At 36.3% G+C, this 19,132-nt stretch overlaps 1 protein-coding gene across 5 annotated transcripts in view; it reads left to right on the forward strand.

Moving 5' to 3' along the window:
- Window positions 1–19,132, forward strand: part of BMPR1B (bone morphogenetic protein receptor type 1B) — a 258,612-nt gene that overhangs the window by 67,202 nt on the left and 172,278 nt on the right. For 2 of the 5 annotated variants that reach the window (XM_042872062.1, XM_042872061.1), the window contains exon 2: window positions 6,121–6,191. The exons of 2 other annotated variants lie outside the window; for them this stretch is intronic. The gene's annotated coding sequence lies outside the window, so the exon portion shown is untranslated. Of the gene's footprint in view, window positions 1–6,120; window positions 6,192–17,849; window positions 17,923–19,132 lie in introns of those variants that run through there. One more of the 5 variants, XM_042872060.1, reaches the window with a different exon arrangement.

The following is a 19,132-nucleotide window of genomic DNA, read 5'->3' on the forward strand; positions in this document are numbered from 1 at the left end:
CAGTGAAGGTGGCTCTACCTTACATGTATGTTAGGTGGATTGCAAGTTACAGCACAGGGTATGTGTTTGGAAGAGGAATGGTTGACACATTTTTCAGTTGACAGCAAGCATATCAAGTACTTTTTGTGCTTTAAATATTCCTATGTGCTTTAGCCATCAACAACCCATGATTTCATGTTCTGTCTTCTGTAATGTGCCTTGGTGTAAGGTATTGAAGCCACTTTCATGGAGCATGTAATGCTCTGCTTTTGGTACATAACTATTGCTTTTTCTAATATATCTATTAAAAGTGTCCATAAACTCTAGGTGGAAAATGTAGTTGCACTGGCTAGGCATTTCTGCAAGTAATGCCACCCAATCTTTGTGTAGAGAACAAAATAGGTCTTTTGAGTCTTGTCTGTGCCTGAGACTGGAAATGAATTTCCAGTTGTTAATTGTAAGTGGATGCCACAGTTACATTTTTTTAACCTTACTTCTCTGCAATGTAACTTTGTACTCTTCCCTTAAGCTTACCTGCATCAAACCTACCTGGGTAGTTGCTTCAAGAAGTGTAAACAGGTGACTCAATACACGTGGTTTTTGTTGTACCTTTTCTCTATCACTTCTCTGTGGAAAACAACTCTGGAGTGTCTCAAGTACTAATTTTAGACTGGCTAGAATACAGTGTTCCAATATTGACTATGCTGATTAGTCTCAATAAAGCCATGTAAATCTGGAGAATATTTGTACTTGAACTTCATAAAAATATTTAAAAGTTGACTCTGTTCTAAGCAATGACATTTGTTTATAATCCTGGTTTCTTTTCCATGAAGTGGGAACAAATACAGTGGTACTGCATTTCTTCTGATAGGATGCATTGAAATCCTTTGAAGTGCAGTGGATTATTAAGTGTGTATTGTAGCTGTTCATCAGCCTTTTGAAAATCAAAGACATGCAGTTGAGAATTTATAGAATTTATGATTTGATCTTAAAGCAAAATACCCTCCAAAATATTCAAAACAAAACCAAAAATCAATTACAATGATTTCCCCTTGTCCTGCTGTTATCTTGTACCTGCAAGCTGCATGGGGGAAGCAGAGGAAGCTTTCTTATGGCTTGCAGTAATTCTGCATGCATGAGAGCAGTTGCACCAAATACTGAAACCCAATTGATTCTATGTCTTCAACACTGGGAATGTAACTCTGCCTTTCAGATTGGAACGGTAGTTTAGTCTTGTTGTACCAAGAAAACATTTGCATGTGTTTGTCCAAAAGACATACACACATATATATATATATATGCGTGTCTGTATGTAGGTATATATACAAACATACGTATAAAAATACACACGTATATATATTTTGTACTTCCCTTGAAAACAGATGGATCAAGTTTCACACTGGATATTTAGCTAAATACTTGTCCTAATAGAGAGCAGAAATGGCTCAGTGTATAAATGGCTGGATAGCATGAAGTGTTGTGCATGAAAAGCACGTAATCTGTGGTTGTGGGAAAGTATGAGTAAGAATGGAGGGAGAAACCAAAGCAGACAAGGACTTCACTGCATATGAGATCACCCTTAATTTCAATGCCTTCACCTTGGAGAGTCTCTCAGACAACTTGCAGCATTATAACTACAGAAAAACTGAATAGAACATTACTGGAATGGTTTGAAATACATTTGCCTTCAGTCTATGGCAAAGTTGCAATGGTTTTATTTCTGTAATAGTATAACTTTGTCTTAGGAAAGGACTTTGTGTTTTCCTGATAACATAAGCACTGGGAGCCTTCGGGTACCTGGGAAAACTGTGGGGGAAATTTTAGTCTTAGAGGCAAGATGGTGGTTTGCCAGTGCTGTGAGTTATAATTTTCCCTTCTGGTTGATAGAACATGGGATATAAGACTTCACGGTTTGTCACTGATGGCTACTTTCCTGTGGAACCACTTTTTTTCCAAAGTCTAGTTTAGTTTCTCTTGAGCAGAAGATCTATTTGTACCTTTTGGTTATTCTTTTTTATTTATATACATTTTTAATTTGGTGTCTTCCATTTGTTTCATTGACATGCCACTATAAAATTGTAAGCTTGAAATGGTATTGCAGAAATTTTGGATGATTCTGTCCCACATAAAGAACGAAATTATTTAAGAAACAAGTAGTTTAACAGCAGAGGAAAAGTGGATTTAATACAAGTTGTAGTGATATTGCTAAGGTTGCTAGTACTCATTAACAGATAGCCTCACAGTTTGTTTCGAAAACAGGAAGAACCTATGCTCTTGCAGCAACTGGATAACGATGATATACTGACCTGTTTATATCAGGTAGATAAGGAAGTTCTGCTTGAATAAGCTAATTTTGTGAAATCAAATGTTGTGTGATCAAGGCAAGGAGCTAACTGAGCATGCATAAATACTGAGTTTGCCCAGTGAACACAGTGAGGAAGAGCTCTGACTTCATCCCAAGGGTCTTGGGATCACCACCACAAAAAGACGGAGCTTGTACAAAGAGACAGAACCCTCTATTAATGATTTTGAGGAAAGTACTGAATATGTATGTACTACTGAGAAAAGCTTTTGCATACGTAAGACAAGTAATGTATATAAGATGAAGATCTTTTGTGCAAGTTACGCATGCTAGGTGGAGAATGTCCCCAGTGCATCCAGTGCTGATAAGAAAGAATGCCTGCTTTCCAAGCTTCATGGTATCAGATTCAGTTTCAGATGGAATGCTCTTATTTTTTTCAATCGATGTTGTGAGCTTACTCAGCTCCATGCCTATATTGCAATCCTATTTTTTCCCTGATAAAACATGTAGGTACAAATGATTGCAAATGCATTAAATCAATTTCATTCTATCATAGCTTTCTGTCATTTGCAAACTAAACCCACTGATGAAAACTGATGTCAAGTAAAGTTATGTTTCTGCAGTCAAATTGCACATTTATTTATGCTGTGCTTATATGTGTTACAAAAGAGTTCCTCATGGACTTTTTCATTAGAATCCAATCTTTTTGTCTGACAGAGGATGCATCATGTGAAATCTTGCAGCTCCTCATATTGTAGCACTTTTCTATAATCTGTCTCTCTTAGAAGCTTTCTAATGGCATCTATTCATTTTCTCAATAGATTTTAAATACTACTGATCCTGAGCAATTTGTTTAATAAGGCTCCAACTATCTGTGTAATTATTCCAATCTGTGCCTCTTTCTCAGCTTTTGCCTGCAAGGCTGATAAATGGGGCAAGGGGAAAAGGGCGGCCTCCTGCTCCAGGCTTCAGAGAACCGGTCCCACTTTGTCTCTGGCATTCCCAATGGGGAACTCCCTTTGAAAGGGCTGCTGTGACAGAACGTGCAGGAGAACTATGGAAATATTATTCAGCTTTATTTAAGAAGTCTAAAGTAATATCAGTCGTGGCAAACTGCTTCCTTACCTTGTGAAATACTACATTTTTATGACTACTGTATCGTTTCCCAGCATTTTGCTGCCATAGTATCACCTTACTCATGAAATCCATGATTATATCAGGAACAGAGTGAAGTTTTTCTCTTTGTGCTTGCAGAGTTAAAGAGGAATGATAAATTTGGTCTGGATTATAGGCGTTTTTTATGCAATTTAGAGTGAATGCTAATGATGAATCATCTTCATATGTTTATAGACACTGACCTTTTTAGCTGCTGTTTTGGTTATGCACAATTATGAGATCAGATGCATGGATATCAAATCTTGGTTACATGGTGTGCAGAAGCACAGTAGAAGTTGTGCTGCACGTCTTTTCTGTATTTGTTTCCCAATACTTTCTAGACTTTTCTGTCTTTCTGAGAATAAAATAAGGAAAAGATGTTATGCATTTTAACTCAGCCCAGACTGGTAGCATATGGTTAAATGCCAGCTGAAACATTTTTTGTTCAGTGTCACCTTTAGATCAGAAAATGAAATGTGAAATATATTAAGGAAAAGAACAGAAAGTACTCTCAAATAAGAAAGCATGCTTTTTAGTATCTGGAAGGTTACATGCAGTGTCATGCTTAAAACAAGATTATAGACCTACCTTGTCTAAAGTGAATGTACCTCCATTTGTATATTTTACATTATCTCAGCATGGGCAAATTTTTCTTCTTGGGAAGTTCAAAAAACAAAACAAAAAGACTTGCTTTATGCTTATCCAAGACCTTTGCCTTTTCTGTTCAGGAACGGTTTATTGGTTTGTTTTTTTTCTTTTCTTTTTTTCTTTCATTCTATTTATGTATGTCCTTGAAGTTTGCATTTTCTTCATTGAAGCACTTGTGGCTGTGGATGGTGTTACCATCCTCTCCTCCAAATACTTCCCATGAGAAGGCAGAAATCAAGTGCTCTGTGGGAGACAGGATTGAGCTCGGTTTTCTGGAAAATGATCACCTTTGAGATAAAAGCCAAAGTCATTACTTTTGAGCCTGTAAGTAATTCTCTTATGACTCTAAAACCTTTGCTCCAGAGGAAAAGTTTACTTTAGCCTAGACTTTAGAGTAGGATTTAAATTAGTATTGAATTATATATTATACTTCAGTTTTTAATCCTAAAATTGCTGTGCTTGTTTGTGATCTGCATTCCTTTGACCTCAGAGGTTTATGCCCCTTACTGGGGAGCAACCTTTTGCTGTACTGCCAAGCAGCTGCCAGGTAAGTAATCCTGCAAAGACTTGCATTGCGAATGGATAGACTTCCCCCCTCTCACAGTGATGCTGGAGGACTGGAGGGGAAAGAGTGAATTAGAGCAATGATATTGCACATCAGTGTTCTGAAATACTAATATGGAGTGTCCGGGAATCAAGTAGCTTAAAAAAAACACCTTTTCAACCTGTAGCTTTGTGTGAACACCAGGCAAACCTTTAGGATCTATAAACAAAATCTGAGTATTTCAGAAATCATATGACCTTGTGCACTGATGCGAGTGGAAGGGTTGGATCTCCAGTATTCCTTTTGAACATCAGATTATAACAACTGGAGGACAACATATATTCTAAAAGAAAAAGGATAGGTACTTGAATAAGACCATTATCTGCAAATCTGTATTATTCAATTATGACCTTGCGAAAGTTTTACTGTTCCAGTATTGTGAAGGAAATGATAAACATTTGGCCACTGTTTGGGATAGGAATGAAATTGAGACATTCTGCAACTCTTGAATTGGTGTTGATATGTGTAAAACTACTTCAGATAAGATAAGCAGTGACATAGTAAAGATTTCGTAGGAGCTGTCTAAATGAATAATTTCTTTTTTGCATTCTAGTGTGCTAATGGAGTGGTTAATTATACAGATTTGTGAAAGAAGAAAAAGCTCTGGTCCTCCTGTTTCTCCTTGTCTCTGTGTTCTTGTGCCTTTGTTCAGTCTGTGAAATTGTTTTTTCTTACAATGCAAGAATGTAGAACATTGTTTCTCCTCTATCTTCTTCAGCATCCTTGTGTAGCTGTTGTTCCATCTTCATTTTCACTTGCTTCCAGCCTCAAGGTATAGTTTTCCAGGCTAGTCTTCAGTCCTACAGCTGTCTGGAAAAGCTTTTGCTGAGGACTTCATTAAAACTTGCATGACTTCATCATCAGAACCCTGCATAAAACTAATCTTGATCTCCATGCTACTTGTGAGGCAGTTGATCTCGCCCTAAGATTTATGATCTCTGCCATAAAAGTTTCAGCTGACTCCCTCTGTATTGTATGGTTTCCTGTGCTTATTGCAACAAGGAGGAGTGATCCTTAGTGTATCAGGCATGTTAATTATTTGAGTGTCCATTATTATTTTTATTAACGTGTATCACATTGTTTCATTATTCCATGGTCCCAGTTAAGATGTGATGGAAACCTGTGTGGTCAAAGATTCCACAGCAGATTGCAGTGCTACTAGCTTCTATAAACTGACACACATAAAAGTGTAATAATTTTCCTTGTGAAACAGTGTTGTTGAGTATTTTATTACCAGTTCGCTGCCTCTTCAAGGGACATTTACCATGCAGTAAATACATGACTAATTATATACCATCAGTGGACTTTTTTTTCCAGATATCATTAGATTGTTACCTATCACAGCAGAATTGGAAGGTCTGTATTGTTTTGCAATGAATTAAATCTTCTTTCAGAATATCAGTAATCATTTAAAAAACTTATTTGCCCACAGGGTGGAGTTCATTTCTTTTCTTCTTGGAAGCTGAATAGCAGAAAGGGGCATTTCAGCTTTTCCTGATAAAGGTAAGACAGCATCCATTGATATGATAAGACACAGTTCATTATCATGAGCTCATAGAAAGTTTGTCAATGGAGGGTTTGTTTATTCTATGTTTGTTTTTTTTTTTTTGTTCAAGTTCTGTGCTTTGTAGTAAGTTCGGCGTGTGATAACATAAGTTGCATTGGGAATGGAATGTGTAATTTTACCACAGGTATCAGTAAAAGCACTGAAGATAAGCAAGCGCATGTAGATCAACATGACAAAGTGGATAGCAATTTGTTCTACTATTGAAGCTTGTGACATTTTCCATATGTTATTCAACTGGCCTGCCCAACCGTTGTCCATAATACTTACACATATTCAGTGAGAACTCTTTAAATAAGTAAAAAGAGTTGTCCGTGCCTCTTCTCAAGGACAATGTACTGACTTTCTCTGTATTGCTGCATGAGAGCTAAAAGTCTTAAGACCTATTTAAATTGCGATATGCCTTCAAAAATAAGTAGTAAATGCCTATCCAACTTCTTGATACTGGAAATAGAGATGAGGATAAAATTCTGGAAATCTCCTCTGAGATGTTTTCCCCAATGATCTTTGCTTTCCATTGTGCTAAAATATCTTTTTATAACTGCTACAGAACATGTTAGAAAGATTTAAAGGTGCAGAGTGTAACTTAGTATTGACATGCTAGCTTCACATTTTGATGCCAAAATTAGCATAAAGTTATTGGCTTTCTTTATCTCCTTTTGGCAAATTTTGAAAGGTATCTATAGGCAAGTTTAATTTGGATGACTGCAAAGATTTGTGTTGTCTATTTTAACAAAGGCCATACTTGTAGCAGATTGTTCATCTGTGTGTCCTGCATGCTGTGCCATACAGGTAGGCCCTGCAAATCAATTCTGTTGCAAGACTTTACCAGTTTACACATGCTTACTATACTATAGTCTGCATCTAGAAAGAGAGCGAGCTATAATCTTCATGCCTTTGAGGTTGTATAGGCTGGTAGACATGAAGAGTTGCATTGCCTTCCTGCTTAGCAAACAATACAGAAAAACATACTTTTGGTATAAACATTTTCTTTCAGATTCTTTGTCTGGTTTATGAAATGATGGTTTGTCTTTGATCACCTACTCCCTGATAATATAAAAAATTCTCTTGAGTTCAGTAAAATTCTTCAAATGTACCTTGGTGCAACTCCTCTCCCCTTCCCTTGCATCTCATGAAGCTGTTGCCCCTCATTTCAAAAGTTCACATTTTATCACTGTTCTTTTTTGTTTACTCAGTGTGCATAATCTCAAAGGCTAAACTGCTTTTGGGTGAATTCTAAATCAATCCTGAAAGGGGAGAGAAATTTTCCTGCTGAAGTGGTACTTCTCTTGGAGGACTTGTGGACCCTTAGTAAAGGAATCTGTTTCAGTGTTAGACTGCTAAAGACATGGGGAAAGATTCCTATCCTAACATACATAAAACTGTATTAATAATAATTTAGAGATAAATTAATATGGCCTAAACTTAATCTCATTCTAGCAAAACCTATGTTGAAGGAAATGAGGATTTACTGGGTTAGGATCTAATTGAGTTTGTTTTTTTCTCTCTTTAATTTTTTTATTCTTCTCTGCATCGGAGAACTCATTTCAAATATATTTAAATATATAGTAGTACTGTGTCTAATGTGTTAATTTGTTGGTTAGAGTCCAATAACTTTCTTCCTACTGTAAGACTCAAAGTCCCAAACTGTAATGAAACAGAATGCTCTTGCATAATAATAATAATAATAATTATTATTATTTGCATTGAATCAGAGTTGTTTCTCCTTGGAGACTGTGGTTCTTGTGCATCCATTAAAAATTTCCCGGTGATATCTGTAATAGGTTAGATCCAGCTCACTGCACTTCTTTCTTTATTTGGAAAAATTAGATATGTTTGCAGTCCCTGGGGTGTTTGGTTTCCCTGTAGGTGCACAAAGCAGCCTGTGCAACAGATTAGCATGTCTTTGCATGGGCTTGGTTACTCCATGGGAGTGTAGAAGCTAGGAGTTTATACTCCAAGCTTATCAGTAGACAGCTGGGCTTAGGAATTATACTTATTGATAGAAATTCCCAAATGTGATCAGTGACAGATTTGGTTCTTGTCTGCAATGAATCAATGCTCATGTAGATTTGTGGGAGGAACTTAAGCTGTACAAGGTAGAATCACTGAATAGTGAAAAAAAGTACATTATAATTTATGAGCTCTCATACTTTAGTGTACCATAACAATTCTTTCAGGTTAAATACTCTTGCAGTATCTGTAGGTTTCATGAAGAAAAATATTTTAACTATACCCTGACTTCAACTCCTGGTCTGCTGCAAAAAGACTGTCTTTGAACACTAAGTTAATTTAGATTTCTTTTGACATTACATGCTTCCACCTTATATGCTGGAAGTTTTAAACTCTAAGAATTGTGTATAATGATAGTACAAATAGTTTGATGACTGACAATGCAAGTGGACTGCAAATTCAGTTATGCTTTCTGCTGGGAGCAGACCAAGTTAATGTTTTAGAATAGTATTATAACTCAAGCCTCAAGGAGGCTGAAGGAGGAGGAGGGTCAGAAATTGTCGTTCATCTTCCCTATGTCTTTTCCTTCCCTCAGATACAATTAACAGTGTAATTTTTTTAATCATAATGTAGTTTAAGTGCAAACTTGACAGTCCTTCCCATGTGTGTCTTAATTCTTTTTTCCCTGGCCTTTTTTAAAAGTCATGAATTTCTTGGGGCAGAAACAATCTTCATATTAGTCTATTTTAGAGCAGAACACAATTTTTTTGCTTATTCTTCCCACTGAACAGGGCTGTGTCAGAAAGCAAAGGCTGTCCCCAGTAATAATATTTGTCTCAAAGGAGCTTGACCTTCTCTGTGATGTTATTGGAAACAAAATGCAGGAATGCATAATATCAAAAACGGAGCAAGGAAAATAGGATGGTTGTTTTCCTTAAATATGAGCAGATCACTGACACTGCTCAAATGTTTGTTTTACTGGGGGAGCCTAACTTTCCAGGTAGTTAGACATTTTCTTGACTTGCTTATTTTGGATATTTTCACAAATTGATTGTAATCCAATTATCAAAGTATAATGTCAGGCCTCAGAAACAGACAGTAACTGCTGTTGAAAACATTTATTGCAACTCTTCCATTTAAGGAGCACTGAAAGACAAATGCTGTTTATACTTCATTTATTGCATATAGCTGACAGCAGAGTCGATGAATTGATGAAACATGCAGTGGCTGGGAATCATCCTTCTGAAAATGTTCTCAGAACTTTCAGATTACTAATAAATAGCTTAGTTGCATGTTATGATGCAACAGAGCAAGGCTGATCTGTGTGGAAAATTATGCAAGATAACACCTTGTTTCCTTTCCTGTTCCACATTATAAGTAGTTCATTTCAGATCACTGGTAAGCAACTTTCAGCTTGGAAATGTGAAAAATAAAAGACATATGTCTTGAGGAATGTATTTGGTTAACATACATCTCATGTTGTTGCTGGTTTTCTTTTGTGTCTGAAAGTCGATTAGTACAGGTGATGGAGTGAGGGAGAAGAGATATTACCCACCAGGTAAATTTAACTGCAGTTGAAAAACTGTGTGTTTACGTTTGACTCTTATGTTGGGTTAGGGAATGAATTAGCTCCCGAGAAAACTCTAGAAAAATGGAGGAGTAATGCTTAACTTTAGCTATAGCTATATTCTTTTAGAGTAGGGAAGAGGAGTCAGTGCCTGCTGACAGATGAGGTACAGGATTTGGGAGGGGCCAAACTAATCCTAAGAGAATGCATGACTTAAAGTGCTTTTTTAGCAAGGGATGAAAAAGGGAAAGATGGGCGGTTAGTGGCTGATTTATTACTCAACTTGGAAGAATTGAAGCGTTGGGAAGGTTGGGAATGAGATTTTCTTGAGGGAATCACACAGTGCGTGGAAGAATCACTATCCAAAGTATTGGCTTTGATGTGATCCAAAGGAAAAATCTTGTTCAGGTATTGCATTGAAAGATTAATTAGAAATAAAGTAAAACAAGGTGTTGTGGCAAGGGCAGGATAACTTAATCTTTGTAATCTTGAGGTATCAAAAGTAGTATGTAAGTACAGGATCTAAAAGCTACCTTATCTTGGTACAGAAAGTATGATTTGCGTCTTCCCTGGCCTTGAATTAAAAGGCAAACTTTTGTTAGGATGTCTAACAAGTTCTTGTCATTCGTAGCAGAAACAAGCCTGTGATATCCTGTGGAACAATGAATAATTTTCATTATGAATGCACGTCTTGGGGGTCTGTGAAGTTGTGCACCCACTTCTGGGAAGGTGATGGGTGGCAAGTTGAGAGTAAAATAGGAAGAAGCTGTGTAAGAGTTGATTTTTGCTGACTAAGCATATTTTAACTGGATTCCTGAACATCAGTGTTAAAATATTGACATCGTCAACCAATGCTGCCTACTGGAATAACAGAAATTGCTTTGGAAATAAGCTGATGGTTGCAGTTTCCTGTCTCTAATGATGACTACCTAATGCTCAAAAATTTGACATATGTCAAAATAGTAAAGTAGAAGCACTGTGATAATGTACCGATTTGAAATCAGTGGGACTGAAGGACACAGTTAAAATAAATCACATGTTGCTCCCCTGAATAGTGGTAACTGAACTTTGAATACATTTCTAGGGAATGTATTTGAAATGGTAGCACAGCCTTTCATGATGTGACTGGGACGTTGAGGTATTTAACAGCCAAATTTGGCTTGAAGTACTGCATGTTGATTATCGTTGCTTTGCCTGCAGTTCAATTATTTGGATAATATATTGCACAATCTATTGGCATGTTGAATGCATATGAGTGTTTCTGGAGGTGAACAAACGGGAATAGTTATTTGCTAATCATGACTCAAAGAGAAAGGATTAAGCCTTCTGTAGAGATCAGACTGCTGCATTGAGAAAATCAAAGTCCACGTTCATGAGCTAAACCATGTTTGACATATTAGACTTTGATTTCTCCAGGAGACACTATGGTATTTGGTTGTGTTTTTAAAAACCACAAGTGTAAATTAGAACAAGCTAATTTTATAATTATTCCCCACAGACACACAAGTAATTTAGTCTCAAACATGTTTATTTTATAAAGACACAATCATTCAAAAAAAGAAGTGCTGAGAAACCACAAGTGGTTTGAGCAATAGAGGCTTAGAGCTTTTGCAAACATGCACGTGTTTAAAATGTGGTAGTATTTGTTTAAAAGCTGTGGAGTACTCCGTCTTTCTTTGTGGCTTCGTGACTGTCCTTAGGAGAGACTAAGAAACTGAGGTGTTGTTATGGTGATGGCAACATTAGTCACTAATTTATGTTAAATTCCAGGAAAGCACTCCGTTTTTCAGATTTAAGGAGCTCAGAACATAATCATATTATTTTAAGATGCTGCTGGAGCAGAGACTGCTTGTGAGACCAAATTGAGAATGGGACTTTAAAAAAAATTTTTTTAAATCCTGATATTTGATACATTGTTTGTTCTGAAGGAACAGGGGTACCACTTAAATATATATATATATATATATATATATATATATATATATATATATACTTTTTCCTGTCTCTGTAGCTTGAGAAATTGATCACTGACAGAATTTGAAAAGGGCACTATATACCAGTGTGTTAAAATAAAGTTTGTAGATATAACCTGTATATAAATCTCTAGAAAGATCCTTAGATATGATACACTGATCTTTATAATGACTACATTAACATGTTTATTGACTCACATCAGTTCTCTGAGAGATACACAGACATGACTTAAAAGGAAACAAACATTTGATAATGACAGAAGTTAAATGCCCTACACTGTCTTATGCAAGATATAATGTGGTGATTTTTTTTTTTTTTTTAATTTTCAGTAGTACTGACAATAGCAGTACAATTTAGAGATGACCACTCTCAAAAGCGCTGCACTGAGAGCAGTAATCTACCAGCTACTTAGTATTTTCTTCTTTTACCAGCAAAGATTAAGGTAACAACTTGAGTTTGGCTGCCTTGAGCTCTCAAAGGTGAATTTTCACAGAATCACAGAATCACCCGGGTTGGAAGGGACCTCAAGGATCATGTAGTTCCAACCCCCCTGCCTAGGAGGGCCACCAAACATACACATTCAGATCAGGTTGCCCAGGACCCCGTCCAACCTGGCCTTGAACACGTCCAAGGACGGGGCATCCACAACCTCCCTGGCAGCCCGTTCCAGGGCCTAACCACTCTCCTAGTAAAGAACTTCCCCCTAACATCCAACCTAAATCTTCCCTCCTTCAACTTAAAACCATTTCCCCTAGTCCTGCTGTTATCAGCCCTTTTGAAGAGTTTACTCCCCTCCTGGGTGTAGGTTCCCTTCAGGTATTGATAGGCTGCAATGAGGTCACCCCGCAGCCTTCTCTTCTCCAGGCTGAACAAGCCCAACTCCCTCAGCCTGTCCTCATAGGGGAGGTGCTCCAGTCCCCTGATCATCTTAGTTGCCCTCCTCTGGGGGAATATTAACTTGCTTCCCTTCTTTAAGGTACTTCTTAAATAAACCTATATTCATATTTTTGCAAGTATTACTATTTCTTTTTTTTTTTTCTCATTTTGAGGGGAAAAAAAGGAGACCTCTGTTGGTTTTGGTGTGGTTATATATATATATATATATATATACACACAGGTTGTTTTAAATATCTATACTTGCAGTTATTTCCTATGGTGCAGATACAAAACAGATGTCTAAGTACACCTAGGTAACAAACAGATTTTTTGCATTTCCTGTGTGAATTTTTAGAATCAAATAACTAATCCTAGATCAGGTAATGTATCATGTTTTAAATCCAAGTGTCTTGCTTCATACAATTCTGGAATAAGTTATCTAGCTGTATTCGAGGTTTACTACAGCTGGAACTGATATTTAAATCTTTATTCCTAGGTTATTTTTGAAAGACCTTCTGGAATCAGGCACCACATTTTTCAATAATGGGATTTAGGACTATAACTTCATATAAGCTTGTAAAATTTCAAGCCCTGTTCAAAACAGAATATTAGAGTTGGGAAGCCAAGGTAACTTGAATTACAAAAAACAAACAAACAAAAACAGTTAGTAAAATTAAATACTAGACCTTTCTAGCAATTTCCTTAATTTCTAGTACAAAATGGTGGCAAGTATTTTCCAAATGGATCAGTTGGTTTCTTAAGTGAGTATTTATTTTCAGTCTTTCAGTTTGGAGAATTAATTCACTTCAGGCAACTTTAGGCTCTGTATAACATAGTAAAATATATTTAGAACTTTCATCTGATTTCTATATAAGTTTCTTAATACTTTAAGTTCATTAGTTTTGTGAAAAGTACCAGTTTCACAGCTGCAGTGAAAAATCAGATATTTAACTTAAGAAATATAGTCCTAATGAGAATAGAGTTTAGTGGATTGAGGAAAAAAATTCTTTTAAATTTCCACGTCAAACTTCTGCATCGACTTATTTTGTTCTGATCTGCAATATTTTAATACTGGTCCCCAGGCTACCAAACTAATCTAAAACAGGGACTCCAAACCTTGGTCTTTGGTCAACAGTCCAAGTCATTGCTCTTTGCTCTAATAGTTATGCCTTCATATTTACATTTCCTATCAGCAAATGTGTGTTTTAAATCACTGAGTGCAGGTTTCAAGATTTCATCCTAAATTTGAGAACCTTATGCAGCAAAGATTCTGTGTGCTGTATCCTCAGTCAGCAGTATGACTCCCATTGGTGCCAGTTGGTCAGAGCCTTTGCTGGCAATTCTTCTCTATTATGTCACTTTGTTAATTTATATGCTATGAACATGATTTTGTAGTTTTAGTCCCTAAAGTCCTGCTTTTGAGCTCTTGCAGGAATGTGTGTGAGATGTAATTTCAAAGTTATAATGTAGGTGCACCATTTCACAGTTTTCATCTAAAAAAATATTCGCAGCTGAAGTATTTGTTCACAACTGAATATAAAATCCTCAAATGTCTTCATCTTCAAATCGGTGTTTTACTTTTAATAGTTACCAAAGATAAGTGCTGTTTATGCATGTTTCATATCAATTTTAATGCTAAATATTTATGCATTTAGTTTTCTGTTTGTTATCTGCAATATTCGTTTTATTCATTTTGATTTAAAATATTTTATGCCTCTAATATACCTTATGGTTCTTGAGTTTAGATGTTGGGCTTACAGTTTTTGGAATACCAGTTTTGACAGGTGGGAATTAATGTTCCATGAAGTCTTTGTAGTTCTTTGTTGTGCAAGGAAGATATAATAGGTGACTTTTTATTCGAGTGACTTTTCACCTGTATTTAGCCATTTATGTATGTTATGAATGTCATCATTCACAATAAAAAATAAATATAATGATATTGAAGGGCATAAAAGAAACTTTCATTATTTTGTAATGAAACTAAGCATTACACTTTTAAAACAGCAGCAATCACACAAAGCCTACAAGTAAAATTATTCAGCATATATTTCTAGCATTTGTAGGCATATGAATAATTGGACTAGACACTACTGCTATGAAGGAGAAAAAGGAAGAGTCTTAGCAGATGTGGTACCTTGTGAAGAGAGCCTCAGGGCCTTAAGTAGACATTTCTCACTTCCTTTTAGTTTCACATAGCCATTCAGCGTGGGAATTCTTGTTCCCTTTTTTTTTGCATGATCACCCTTCAGTGGTTTTTAAATTGTAAACACTGTAAGTTTTTGCTTCAAAGACCACCTAAAGAACATCTTCTATGAGGTTCATAACGTTGACTGTGAGAAAATAAAGTTATTGATAGCTGAAAAGAGAGGGAGGGAGAAAGGAAAAAGGACTAAACCACTAGCTACTCCTATGAGAATTCCTAGCTCTGTCAATACAAAGATACAAACATAAGTATGCATGCTGGATCTTTTGACAAAACAAAAAGACCACTGAACAATAGGAGGTGGTAGGTACAGAAACCTAGGAAGCTATTTCCATAATTCCATAGAATAAAAATGCTTATAAGTGACAGATAAATTTTTCAAAACTCTAAAGCAATACATATTATTTTAAAGGTATTTCATTCTAGTTGTAATTAATGGTACTTTATAGGTGTTGCATTTCTAGTAGTGCAAAATATATTAGCTCTCTAAAGACTCTATCTGAATGTATACTCAAAGAACTTTTTATTCAGTTTTCCTCCATTAGTCTATATGCAGTTAAAAGCTACAATTAAAATGTCATCTCAGATATTTGAGCATTGAATTTGTTCAAGGTTTTCAGATCTGTGTCCAAAAGATTTAAAAAAAAAAAAAAAAAAAAAAAGGTGAGAAAATGATTATACAGTACTTCAAACACGGTACATGCTCCTGTTTGGCTGCCAAAATTACCCTTATTTAAAATGATAGAGATTTACAATACTTGTGTGTGTGGTGGACAAATGGAAATGAAAATGTAATTGCAAACACTCATCAAAACCTCCAGCTTTCACTTAGCTTCAGTTGAAGTACAGTTTATTATGAAGCGATGCAGTAAAGCTGGTAGGATGGCTCTGTACCTCTTCTGCTTTTCTGTGCTATGAAGTTTTTGCAACCTTTGTAGAGTAACGGGGCAATGTGAAGCTGCAGTTACCATCTCAATGAGCCATGGCTTAAGACTATTTTTACTATACACTGAATATTAGTGTATCAATTTGATATTAAATATGTGAACAGTATTGAAGTAAGTTTGTCAGCTAACAGTTGTCAGGGAACAGTCTGAGATTTTTCCCCTCTCATTACAGTAAAGATGAAGTTTTTCTCACTTTTTAATGAGGGACAGCTTTCTTTCCTCCTTTCCCACAACCTCTCCTCCAACACCAATCTTGCTGTCCTTAGTTGTCATAATGTAAACAGTTTTTGTAAATAGGAGTCAGACTATAAGATAAATTTCCATTTAAAAATATTATCATTTTTTCAGTATTTTATTGCATGTTCTATCTATCTATGTCAGATGATGGTACAGTAAAATTTCATATTAGGAAATGCTACTAACAAAGGGTTAAAAGTTTTCTCCTTTGCTTTCATTTTAAACATCAGTGTTTTCAAATTTCGGTCAATTTGTGGGCTTCTTGCAGTAGATGTGGGATTGGTGAAGATTGTTGAAGATAAATGCAGGCCAGTTAAAGCAGTTCATCTCTAAGAAAAAAAGGTGATCATGTGGAAAATGTGATCTTGAGAAAATTATGAGAGGAAAAATAATTGTCATGTTCCAAATGCACGTGGATGGGCACACACATTTCTTCCATGTATAATTACATTACAGTCCAGGCTAAAGTGAACAGAGCAGTCTATGTAGATAAGTAATCCCTGCAATGTGGAATGTAGGAGGCGAAAAGCACTGCTGGACATCAATTGATTTATCTTTTATAGCATTCTATGAATAAATACACTTGAAAGTAAGCTCTCCAGGATTTACATTTATGCGTAGTTGCAGTACTGTCAAGAATTTCAGAGTATTCTCTTGTCTTGACTCTGAACTTTTGAAGCCTTTGTTCAGATATAGTCATCATTTATGTTTATAAATTTGGCATCCAAATATCCACCGGTAACAGTTTTCATCAAAGAAATTCAAACCAAATGTGCAGATTTAAAACAATTTATAGAGCACATTTATCTAGTTTGGACCCACTTATTCATGCAATAATTATTCATAAAGGGTTTTGCACAACTGTTTTTTACAGTTTTGCTGTTCATAAATAGCAGTCAGATTGGCAGGAGAGGATTTTGTAGGCTGTTCTGGCAGTATGAACACAAGTAGGCAACATCAGTGCTCAGGCAAGAGAATTTGATGCACAAGATAAACCCTGTATAAACTAACAAGCATATCCCTTGGCTGTATGAAAGAAGATGACAGCTGTAAGGTCACATTAAAGTTCTGAATTGTTTAGGAAAGCTGATGTCTTCCAGCTGGGAAACATCACACAGACAGTTCAGAATATACCAAAGTTTTGGTTTAACAGAAACACAGAAAGTCAACCTGGGTAACTTATCTGCTGTGTTCCCTTGAGCCAGTTCTTCAGAAAGGAGACTAAGATCTCTCATTAGTCATTGTTGCCACTTGTGAGTTATTAATTTATTATGCTCTTTTATGTCTGTATGTATTTTAGTAAATAGTACTTAGATTAAAGTTAAGTGTATGTATTTGTAAAACCAGATGGATTGGACTTTCAGGGAAAGTTAAGCTTTTTGCCTCTTAGTAAGGCTGGTACCATTCACATACGCGTAAAACAACTCTCCTTCCCTGCTTTCTGTGACAGGTTTGGTAGAGCTAGAAGCAAGACTAATAGTTGATGATAAGAGCAAGTTGCAGAAACTCAAATTCCATTTTTTTGGCGTTTTTATTAACAAATCAAGAGCCTGTGTGTACTGGATAACTTCAGTTGAACTTGGTAGAAATTCGTATACCTGCCTCTGTACTCGCAAAGAGGATGCTTCCACAGTGTCCTGTCCCAGAGCTGTGGGTATACAGTCATGGAGTGGTCAGAAGAGTGTTGCATGAGAACTGAAGGATCGTAACATGTACATTTAGCATAGTTGCTTTACTAAGTGTGCTTTCTGCTTTTGATGCCAATACATTGTGTCTTTGTGTTGATATATAAACAGGAACCCTGGAAATACAGATGCTGCATAATCAACTTCTCCAAAACTCGTGAATGCAACTGTGTCCTTAATTTAGCAAAGTAAGCTGGGATGCAGGAACAGGCACTGCTTGAATAGTAGGTGAGTGAACTCAGCTTTTTGGAAAGTCATTAGCCCAATCCAGTGCCTGATTTAGTGGTATTCAACCCTGTCCATGGAAGGGGGTTGTAACTAGAATGTCTTTGTCTCTTCCAGCTCAGACCATACTATGATTCTATGATAAGATAGGTACATTTTAAAGTTTCAGGTGAGCTTTTCATTTGAGTTGTCTTTAGATCAATCAAATACATTCTCTTGCTGCTGTGGTTTGTCTAGGAGTACTGTAGTTAAAGGTCTGATTTCATTGTGCCTTAGGCAACTGCTTCACTATTTTTGAAGTGTTGGATTCAGTCAAAAATGGAGGGGGGAAAAAAAGAAAAGCCCAGGAAATCTTACTGTGGATTTTGATATTTTTCAGTGGCTCCAGGCAAGCAAGGTGATGAAATAAAATTAAGATGCATATTTTGGTTAGTGCTTTGGCTATGCTAACAAGGCAAATATAATAATTAGATAAAATTCAGTTTTAATTTCTCTTTTGGTTTCTCATTAGGTTTAGCCTTTGGGTATAGTCAGCTGCAGCATGATTTTACAATTTATCATGTTGAAAAAGATTCAAGCTTTGGCATGAAAAGCCTTCTGGAAGAGTGAAGGCTCTCTGGGAAGGGTGGGTCCTTGAAGAAGGAGCTCCAGAAACAACCAAACCTGTAGAAAACTTGGCTTGTTAATACAGTGTTACCCTTTGTGTGCTGTCTCTTGACTCTTGACTAGTCTGAACTCCAGCGTTTCTTTGGAAGTTATCTTGTTCTCTCCAGATCCAGTTTTGCTTGACCAATGGAAGTGTCTCAGCATAGCAGTATTTTGGTAGTTTCTGCAGTAGTTCTATAAGGAGGAGGGTGAGAACTTCCTAGAAAGAAGTGGAAGCTTTTGAAAGCATGCATGCAGGTGAAAAGTGCCCTGGAAGGTGACCTCCATCAGCCTGTTTAACATTGCAGCCACTGGGATTACCTTCTATGTATATAAGCTGTAAATAAATGAATAGCCATAGTAATGGGTTATTAGTTTTTCACCCTTTCCTCTTTAAGAGAAATCTGAGGCGTAGTTGCAATATTGCTACTAAACATGACAAGAAATCTTTACCAAGGCTCTGTTCTTTTTTGATTTTTTTTTTTTAATTTTTTAAATGCCAAAAAAGGAAGATTGTGGTGCTGCCAGTGAACATGACTTACAGAGCAGAGTGAAGAGAAAAGCCCAC

Source organism: Lagopus leucura, unplaced genomic scaffold, assembly GCF_019238085.1.
Source record: "Lagopus leucura isolate 7727_CA_CO unplaced genomic scaffold, USGS_WTPT01 Super-Scaffold_100004, whole genome shotgun sequence".
Classification (NCBI taxonomy): domain Eukaryota; kingdom Metazoa; phylum Chordata; class Aves; order Galliformes; family Phasianidae; genus Lagopus; species Lagopus leucura.